The following is an 11,297-nucleotide window of genomic DNA, read 5'->3' as shown; positions in this document are numbered from 1 at the left end:
CTTTTCAAATATTCTCAATAATATTTGAGTAGAGATTGCGCTCACCATCAACCATAACTTAAAACACCCCATGGATTTATATAAAAATTGACTTTATATCTTGTACTTTATTGGGAGGTTGTGGCATGTTTTGTGTGAAACTCTTCCTTCTAGATTAAAAATATTTTGGCATATCTTATGTCATATATTATTTTCTTAGAAGCATGATATAAACAGAAAAAAGATTAAGAGCAAACAGTTGTTAAAGTTGCATAAAAGGTTTCTCTTCCTACCATTGTTAAATAAAATTAGTTCATTGACTGCATTAGTTCTTTTTAGTGTTTACTATATTACTGAAAATATTGGTATAGGCGCTAATAGTATTATAGTTGTTTGGAGATGTCTGAAACAAAAGCAGAAAGTAAAAGGCATAATTTTATTTCATCAAAAATTATAAATATGAGCAAATCTTCTTTTCTTGCTCATTATCATAATAACCTACATCTGATTTGTGAAATATTCATGAGGTCTTTAAATTACGACGATTTTATTTTTATACTCTTTGAAAGTAGAAAAAAAGTCAAGTGATGATCTGATACTGCTACCATTGTATTAGCAATGTAAATTTTAAATTACATACTAACTTATTTCCCATGATATTTTATTGATTTTTTTGTTTGTTTTTGGTTCCATTTCAATTGATCAAATGAGTTAAAACTTATGGTATTGAGATTTCTCAGTGATATTTTCATCAATATTAGACAAAATTCAAATGGTACAATTTCTTCTTGCCTAAATAAAAACGTTAATTTTATGATGTAGTTGTCTATTCTTTTTTGCATGGGCTGGTTTCTTACACAACTTATTGTTTAATATAGCTATGTAAGTACAAAAGTGATGTTTTAAACGTCTCATATCCCATTTATAATAATCAACATTTTTTTTATGTTTTAAATTGAATTTTAATATTGAAAAAATAAAACCGGGGAGAGTAGGAACACAGTCCTCCACCACCACCACAAACTGTGCATTAGAGTTTCCCACATTTGGGGAAATCACAGGGGTCAGCACACCCAGAGTTCAATGGATAAGCCTCACCCTGGAAAAACCACCTTCATGATTATGGTATCTCCATTTCCAGATAAGTATAATAATCAACATTTTAATTAAAAACTTGCCTAAGTCATTATAGAGCCTAGAAACAATAGCCAAAGAAAGAAAGAAAGAAAGAAAGAAAGAAAGAAAGAAAGAAAGAAAGAAAGAAAATTTAAAAATTGAAAGAAAATATACTATCAATTGAACTTAATATCAAATAAATACTTATCCTATTATATTAGCATGACTTTACTCTTTCTAAAGCTCCTAATTGCATAAGCCACTAATAATTATTCCCACTATGCATAAGAACTTTTTGCAATTGTGTGAATCTATGAATTGTTTCATGGCCCAAAACAAAAAAGAAATTGTCCAGAGGAAGGCAAACACTATGTGGCCTTCAGATTCTGAAGAAAATTAATTCAGGATCATGTTAGCTTCCATAAAATATATCCAGAAGTCTGAATTGCTAATCCTCTTAACCATCATTTCTTAACCCTTAAATTGTTCTTCTACTTTTCAGTGTTCATTTAAAGACTCAGAAATGCAAGTAGATGTTTCCCTTTTATCATCTGTGTTTATGATGATATTAATAACTTTTGCTTCTTTCTAAAAATTTCTATGTGATTTATTCAAATGCTTAATGCTTAATCCAATTCTCTTAAAAACCAAACTAAAACATAAGTGTTTTCATAAAATGATGCACATAAATAAGGGTTTACTTTATTAGAAAATTAATAAAATTGATGCATACAGCACTCATCAGGCCTCTGTGTCTCTAGATTGTTTCTCTTATTCTTAAAATCATTATCATCTAGCTAACTCTTACTCATCTAGACTATGTTTTTTCTATTGGCTACTTGGTTAAGTGGGGAACTACATTGCCTAGAATCCCTTTTTTGTTGGGTTGAGAAGTGAGGTAACCACCATTACCCTCTAAGTGGGTTTTTGTGGTCACATAGATGGCAGAGAGACCCAAGGGTACCTGGTAGATTTCAGATTGTTTTTGAACTCCTCCACTCTATGTCTGTCTTGTCTACCCAATTGCTAATAATCTGACAAACAGCAGTGACCCCAGATCAAAATAAAGGCAAGAGTTATACAGCAGTAGTAGCTTCCTTGCAAATTCTTTAGGAATTTCCCTTCACAGTCCTCTTATGAAATTGGATTTTCTTAGCTTTTCCTCTGCAGGTACTTAGGCAGGAAGTACTTCAGACAGAAGCTAGTGACTTGTTCTCTGATTGTCTAACTCTTCTCTTCCAACCTTCAATTCTCCCGTTTAGCCTCACAACTCTAAGGTTTAATACTTGTACTAAACTTTTAATTCTATAACTCATATTGAGACAGGACAATATGGTCTGGAAGCAAAGAACCTAAGGCTGATGTGCACTGACTCCCTAAAACTGAATCAAAAGTAAAACCTCACCTCTCTACACCCAAGTAACAAAGGGATCAGAGACTACTCCCTTTGCAACACCCCCTCCCATTCCCCTGCGTCACGGACAAAAAAATGGAAAGCACCTCTGATTGGTCCCCACTCTCAATCAATCAGACTGGTCATGGGCCAAGTCTTCATTTGCACAGAATGTAACTTTGTAACTTCACTTCAGTCTCTGATTGGTCACCTCCTGTAACTAATCAGACTGGTTGCAGGTCAAGTCTTCATTTACGTAGGATGTAACCAAGTAACCCAAGGGAAACCTCTAAAGGGTATTTAAACCCTAGAAAATTCTGTAATGAGTTCTCTTGAGCTGCTTGCTTGAGCCTACTCCTACTCTGTGGAGTGTATTTTTATTTCAATAAATCTGTGATTTTTTGTTTCATTCTTTTGTTGCTTTGTGTGTGTGTTTTGTCAAAATCTTTGTTCAACATGCCAAGAACCTGGATGACTCATAGTCAAGACCCTCCACCAGTAACATTATAATGACTCTGCTTCCTTGTCTGAACTCCAACTGATAAATTATCTGTCATATTTTGGCTCAAATGTCGTTTTGCTAGGAAAATGTTTACTTAGTTATTCTCTTTTCATGTCTCATGGACTAGATCAGGTAATCTCCTAAATAATCCTATAGCTCCTAGCATCCCAGCACGTTGCTTCAAAATCGATTACTCTTGAATTATATTTATCTACTGATCTATCCATCTATATATTTACATGTGATTAATGTCTGTTTCTAAATAACAAATCTATGGCAACAGAAAAATGTCTGATATATTCATTATTATGTATAAAAATGCTATCACACTGCCTGGTGCAGAACAGGCACTCAATATACATTGCTGATTAAATGAATAAGCATAGGACTCTGTTCTACACGCATTTTGTTTAAGCAAATATGAAATAATGTGTAATTTTAGTTCACCACCTCTTTAACGGAGCATTAAATAACATGTTAGATTAAAACATCTTGTACTCTGCCACAGATTCATTGATATAAATGAAGATTCTCAAATAATATATATATTAAGAAAAAGAAACACACACATCAACACAAAAACTGTTACACTTCAAAATTAAACTCAAAAGACTGCTTTTCCACAGCTACACTCTATGGATTTACTCTCTTTCTTATATTTAGGCATACATATTTTGAATTTTGTTCAAAACTAATAAAACTCATGCTTTTACTATAATATTTTTGAACTATCAGCAATGACATCGGACTAACCATCATTTTCTTTTCTTACTTAGGTATTATTTTGAATTACTATAAGTGACCACTAATTTGATGCATAATACTCTACAATCTACTGTACAATTTGCTATCCCATATATTAAGTTATAAGTAAAGTAAAATTTACAATAAATCTTTATATTCACAGAGAATTTAACAGAATAAATTCAGATATATTTTATTACATATCCTCCAGGTAAAATTTGTTGAAAAACTAAGTTAACGGCCAGGCATGGTGGCGCAGGCCTGTAATCCCAGCACTTTGGGAGGCCGAGGCAGACAGATCACGAAGTTAGGAAATCAAGACCATCCTGACTACTATGGTGAAACCCTATCTCTACTAAAAATACAAAAAATTAGCCGGGCATGGTGGCGGGCACCTGTAGTCCCAGCTACCTGGGAGGCTGAGGCAGGATAATTGCTTGAACCCAGGAGGCAGAGGTTGCAGTGAGCCGAGATGGCGCCAGCCTGGGCGACAGAGCGAGACTCCATCTCAAAAAAAAAAAAAAGAAAAGAAAACTAAGTTAACTAATTTAGCCATACTCTTTTCCTGAGTTTTCCAGTCTATTTAATAAGGAGCTTATCAGAAGTTGTTCTATTGAGTTTCAGCACTTCATGAGCGTCTTAGAACTACTTTTGTGTCTTAAAATGTAATTTCATTTTTAATCTAATCTTTCCATCTTTTTTTTGTTCAACTATTTCAGACAATATCATAGCTCCTAGGCTGGATCAGATACTTTCCTACATATGTGGTTGATTGTAGATCTATAGTCATATGGCTCAACTTGATTGAAAAAACTGCATGGTTAGCTGTGAGTGGTGGCACATGCCTGTAGTCCCAGCTACTTTGAAAGCTGAAGTGGGATAATTGCTTGAGCCCATGAGTTTGAATCCAGCTTTGGTAACATAGTAAGACACCATCTCTTTTAAACAACAAAACAAAACAAAGGAAAAACCTGAATTGGTATAATTGTATTACATTTGAAAAAAATATGTGAAAGTATGAGCCTTTTTTTTTTATTCTTCAACAGAAACTGTATTGTAACAGGTACATTAGTATAGCTACACAGGTTATGGTACACAGACTGTCCTACACAACTTTAGCAGTGCCATATGCTTAGTCTGGGATATAAATGATGCACTGTGAAGTTCTACAGGTGCTCTAAGGATATATTCATATCAATGGAAATTTCTGATGATATTAATGTCAATGAAATATTAATGTATTTTTCTCTCTTGAAACGTATATCAATAAAAACTGTTGATTAAAAGCCTCTGGGTTGTTGAAAAGATTTTACTTTTTTTTTAATCTACAGTAATACTTTGGAATGACAGAAATCTAGCCCAATTTCTTTAAACAAATCACAAGCTTACATAGTAGATGTAACCTATCAGTAAGAGTCATGAAGACAGAAAGTACTGGAGATGTTTCAAATAGAAAAGAATTTAACACTGGGAATTAGAGGTCTGCATATTTGCTGGAGGGGCTAGAGTAGTGAAGGTCAGGGAACTTTTAGTAAACTTTACAAAACCAGGAATAGAAGAATGGCAGAAAATTAGCACTGATGTTCTCAACTGCCTAAAATATTAGACTGAATGGTTCTCAGGAGGACATATGGAAGGTGCTGACAAAACCTCATGGCAACTGACATTTGCCAGAGTCACACACATGTCTGCCCAGAGCTTTTGACTGAAAGATAATTATTCTACTTTTCTTCTATCTCTGAAATATTTTGTAATTATCTTTCATTGGTAAGCTCTAACCATACTTACAAGAGATGCTGGGAAATTCAGTTTCTAAACCCTAATTCCTGTCATACATAAACAAGCTTAAAAAACAAGAGTTGTTATATCTAAAATAGTGTCTGTTTTTGATATAGAAATCTACTTAGAAGCATTTTACCTGTTCAAATCCCAACCCAATGTCTAATTTTTTATTCTAATATTCTTTTCTTGTCTATTGGTAACTATTAAGCTCTTCTAAAAGTGATGTTACACAGTTTTATTGTCACACATATACCTTTGAATTCTTAAATAATAACTAACTTTTCTAATTATTCTCGTGAAGGAAAGTTACAATACGTATACATATACAGCCTTGAAGTAGCATGTGTGAAAAACATCTGAAAAAAATTAAGGTTTCTGGACAGATGTTATAAGAGTCTCGTAGAAAAAGCTATCAGCATTACAATCCCAATTCTAATTTACTTTACATCAGGCATTTAAATTTATTATCTTTAAGCCATATGTTCCAAATGAAGCTTGGTTCTATATTCATGAATCAGTTGACAATGAATAGTTAAGTTCTGCTAATTCAGAAAGGTGAAGTTGAGTGAGCTTATTTAAATGGCAGAATATTTGTAACTACAAATTCTGCATACCATCAGAAGACTTCCAAAAAAGACCTGCCATATGTTTTCAACCATGACGGAAACGGTTCTTTAAAAAACTCTGCAAATTTTATGCAGCTACACTGAGAATATCTTAGCATTTCTATTAAAATTTTATTTTGAGAGTTTTAAATTTGGCTATAAAATTTATTGTAGACTGAAATTTAGCATGTGAAACCTAAAAGAATATTAAGTAACATAATATATTAAAATAAGTGAATGATTTTAACATTTTATATATGTCTTTAACACCTCAACAGCAGAGTTAGATTTGACTTATTTAAAAAATTGTGTCCTATGGACTACTAGTACCTCACTTAGGTATCATAATAATCTGCACCAGCATAGGCAGTCACAATCTTCAGGATCATTGCTCTCCATTTGCTGAAAAGAGAAAAAAAAGTCTACAGGTATAAAAACTGGGGCTGGGAGTGAAGTAGATCCTGGACTTCCAAAAATCTCAATTCAGAAGTTAAGGATATTACAGAGTCTCTGGAAAGTAGCCTAAGAGTAAGTGGGAAGCAATTTGTGTTATCAGAGAAAATTTAGTGACTGAATATCAAAATGCTTAAATAGAACCTGAACATTTAAACTGAGACATTTCACTCTGAAGGGATCAGTGAAGGTTGTGTTGCAATAGAAGGCATGATCCTCTCCCTTCACATACTTATCCCAATCAGAGTGGGTATATATTTTGAGCTCAGAACATTTGCAGAACCGCCCTGCTCCTATCTACTGCATAGTTCCAAGAACATCATTCATGGAGGAATATTGTTAATTGTATGAGGGCTTAATCTGAGTAAAAGCGATGAGGCAGAAGAGTTGAGAACTTCTGTATGTTCTGTCAAAGTTGTATTCTAATCAGGAAAAGCTGGGTTTGAGTCCTGACTTCTGTCATCTTCAGCCTGTGTGATCTTGGACAACAAAGTAACCTCTCTGAATTTCAATTTACTGATCTGTAAAATGCGCTGATAATATTATCTTCACAAGATTTTAAAATTAGAATTAACTTGATCAATATAAAGTACCAGGCACTGTGTTAAAAACTGTCGAGAAAGAAATAACACACACATATATATATATGTTATGCATGTATAATATATATAAATTATACTCTTTTAAGTATAAATATAATCAAACTACAATATAAAAGCTTGTAGCATGACTATATATATACTCGCAAAAGAATATAATTTATATATATATAGTATATATATATAATTTATTTCTTTCTCAACAGTTTTTCGCACAGTGCTTGTCCTACGACAAGGTCTTAATAAGTACTTATTGTGTGAACTGAGAAAATGCAAAAAATTCGCAGGGCTGCATAAATCTGAAAGATTAATGCATATATATATATACACACACACACACACACACACACAGACACATATATTGAATATATAAGTATATTGAGTATGTATAGGGGGGATGTGTGTGTTCATATGTATATTCAAAAGTCTGTAGTTTCAAAAGTGTGCCTGGTACAAAAGAAATAATTTTAATAGCATGGGATAAGGGTTGATAAAGTTTGGTACAGAGTTCATTTTATATCAGATCGAGATGTTTGAAACAACTTAGGTGTGATGAAACACGTTTCAAAGAAAGAATTGCAATTGAGCATATGAATAAAAGAATGGAGAACGCTCTAGCAGCAGGAAGAGCACATGTAAACAAGTAATGAGAGCAAGAAATAATTTAACTTGGAAAAAGTCCATGATTATTGTAGTGGCCCCAAAAAAGAACAATATGCAAGGAAAAGTTGAAAACTACTTTCAAATCATATGGGAATCTACCAAGAGATTTTAGGCAGGTAACTGGTAGAATTAGATTTACATATTTAAAAAATTATTCTGTTAGCAGTATGACATACAGTGAGGTTGAAATCACTGAGATCAATCAGGAAGCTACTCAATAATCTTAATAAAATGACTCAGTGTTTACCATCTGCAATTTTGAGACAGTTATTTGACCTTATTTTAAGCCTCTCTTTCATTAGTATTATGTAAATATAAACATTGCAGGTTGAGTATACCTAATCCAAAAATCTAAAATTCAAAATGCTCAAAAATCTGAAATTTTTGGGTGCTGACATGACACCACAAGTAGAAAATTCCACAATGACCTCATGCGATGGGTCGTGGTCAATACATAGGTTCACAACATGCAGTTGTGATAGACCCCTTCAGATGTGATAGACCTTTCCTACACACATACGGATTCTCCCATACAAGCACAATCACAAAGGGTAATACAATGGCATATGTTCAGGCCAGACTCACCAATGTCAGGTTCCCCGCAATGTCCCACATGAGGAAAAGAACTATGTGCGTTACTTACTGCATTTTTTCATTATTCTCAGGTCTGTGGTGTAAAGATAGAGTTGAAAATGTCAAGAGACCTAGAAATATCTTTATGGGTAACAGTGATTTAAAAAAGAGGAGGAATTTATATTTATCTATAGCACAGGAAGTCAAGCTGTTGGAGAGAAACCGGACAAGGGTGTAAGTGTAAAATGTTTTACAGAAGAGCATAGTGTTGGGATGACCACCATATGTGACCTGAAAAAGCAGAAAGATAAATTGTTAAATTTCTATGCTGAAAGTTTCAAACAGAAGTTAATGAAAGTAGAAAAGTACTGCATTAAGCTAAAAATGAAGATCTCAATTATGTATTGGATAAGTAGATCCTTTAGTGTCACAGTGAACACTGGCTTCTTAATGGTATGCTGTTCATGAAACAAATAAAGAAAAATCACAACAACCGAAAATTGAAGGGAACTGTAAACACTCAACAGGCTGGTCTCAGAAATTTAACAAAATACATGGCATTAAATTATTAAAAAATTGTGTTGTTAAAGCATCTGCAGATTATAAAGCAGCAGAGAAATTCATTGATAAGGTTGCCAATATCATTGCTGGTTTTTAAAAAGATGATGCCAGAAGAAGTCTAAAATATTGATGAAACATCATTGTTTTGGCACTATTTTTCCATAAAAACACTGTGGTAGATCAGACAGCCCCTACATTAATTACAGATGCTAAGGGCAGAATAACTGTGATGGGATGTGCTAGTATAGCAGATATGCGTAAGATTAAACTTGATGTAATAGGCAAAAGCTTGCATCCTCACTTTTTTTTTTTTTTTCCTGAGATGGAGTTTCACTCTTGTTGTCCAGGCTTGAGTTAAATGGCATGAACTCGGCTCACTGAAACCTCCGCCTCCCATGTTCAAGCTATTCTCCCACCTCAGCCTCCTGAGTAGCTGGGAATACAGGCACACACCACCTTGCCTGGCTAATTTTCTGTATTTTTAGTAGAGATGGTTTTTCACCATATTGGCCAGGCTGGTTTTCAACCCCTAGCCTCAAGCAATCCACCTGTCTCAGCCTCCCAAAATGCTAGGATTACAGGTGTGAGCCACCGCGCTTGGCCCCTTTCTATTTTCAAGCAATGAATTTCTTACCAGTCCATTATTTTGCTAACAGAAAGGCATGGGTCACCAGAGACATTTTTTTCGATTAGTTTAACAAATATTTTGTGCCAAAGCCTTGTATTTACTGGAGGAAATTTGAACTGAATGACAACTGCAAGATTTTGTTACTCCTTTACAATTATTCTGCTCACCCTTCAGCTGAAATTCTCATCAAAAACAATGCTCATGCCATCTATGGTTCCCCTAAATGTGACTTAATTAATTCAGCCATGTGACCAGGGTATTCTTAGATCAACAGGAGTAAAAATAAAAATACTTACTTGAACAGTATGCTAGCAGTAGTCAACAGAGGCATGCATGTGGAAGGCTTTCAAAAGGAGTTTACTGTGAAGGATGCTGTATATGCTGTTGCTAACACTTGGAACACAGAAACTAAAGACATAGTTGTACATGCCTGACAACAACCTCTGCCTTGCAACTATGTTCAGTGATTATGATGGACAAGGTGGTAACTTTGAAGAATTTTGTATTTCAAGTAAGGAAAAAGTGATGTCTGAATGGGTGTAAAAATAACCTTCACAGTCTATCAGTAAGCTGGAAAAGGTGGATACTAAAGCAATTTTTAACATTAATAATGAGGCTCCTGTTATTCATTTTTTGACCAATGGTGAAGTAGACAAAATGGTTCTGAATTAAGGTAACTGTGAAAATAGGAACAATGAAGATGATGTTAACACTGGAGAAAAAATGCCTAGAGATGGTATGGTGAACATGTGTGATAGGCTTATTGAAGAACTGGAGCAGCATTCATTCAAAGCTGAACAAAAAATTGTGCCAGTTTGCAGAATCAAGAGATACTTCTAAGATAAAACCCACTGTTAATGAGGCAGATAACTCTGGAAGAAACACTTTAAAAAGCTACCCATTAGAATGCCTCCACATTCCTAGAGAACCTGCATCCTGGTCCTTCAGCTGCTTCTGTTGTTTCTTCTCACCAACAAAATAAAATGCAATGCACGTTACCTTTCAATCAAAACCAGCAACATACATACATATGTAACAAGCCTGCACGTTATGCACATGTACCCTACAACTTAAAGTATAATAATAATAAATAAATAAATAAATAAATAAATAAACAAAACAAAACCAGCAACATAGGTAGAGTCTGTTGTTGCTTCTTCCTGTTTTTGTTTAACAGTGGATGTAGGTATTTTGGTGATTCTACTATGTTGCTTACCCTGAACATGTATTTCTTTTCAATGCATTAATGTTATATCATATATTTTACTGTTAATTACTTATATGTGAATAAGTGTAAGAAAATGGTTGCTCATCAGTAACATATAAAGTCGGGGTCAAGAATGAGGATGATGCCAAAAAACGCAGATTGTCCACATGGGAGGTGGAGATAGTGACAGCTTTGTTTTCTGATGTTTCCATGTTCAAAGACTTTGTTTCATGAACAAAATTATTTAAAATATTATAAAAAATTACCTTCAGGCTATGTGCACAAGGTGTGTATATATATATATACACATTTAGTGTTTAGACTAGGTTCCTGTCCCAAGATATTATATGTATGGAAACATTCCAAAATATGAAGAAATCTGAAATTTAAAACATTTTTGTTCCCAAGCATTTTGGATAAGGGATATTCAAACTGTAATAATAATAATAATAATAATAATAACAACAACAATAATAGAGAAGGTCTTATTAC

At 33.8% G+C, this 11,297-nt stretch overlaps 1 non-coding gene across 1 annotated transcript; it reads right to left on the bottom strand.

Annotated features, from left to right (window-relative positions):
• Nucleotides 1-961: 961 nt before the first annotated feature.
• Nucleotides 962-1,128, bottom strand: LOC116274067. Its single transcript, XR_004182543.1, has one exon. It is a non-coding gene; the product is annotated as a U1 spliceosomal RNA (small nuclear RNA).
• Between the last annotated feature and the right edge of the window lie 10,169 nt (nucleotides 1,129-11,297).

The sequence above is a fragment of the Papio anubis genome, chromosome 2, assembly GCF_008728515.1.
Source record: "Papio anubis isolate 15944 chromosome 2, Panubis1.0, whole genome shotgun sequence".
Classification (NCBI taxonomy): domain Eukaryota; kingdom Metazoa; phylum Chordata; class Mammalia; order Primates; family Cercopithecidae; genus Papio; species Papio anubis.
Note: the sequence above shows the minus strand (reverse complement) of the source record. Positions and strands in the feature narration are given on the sequence as shown.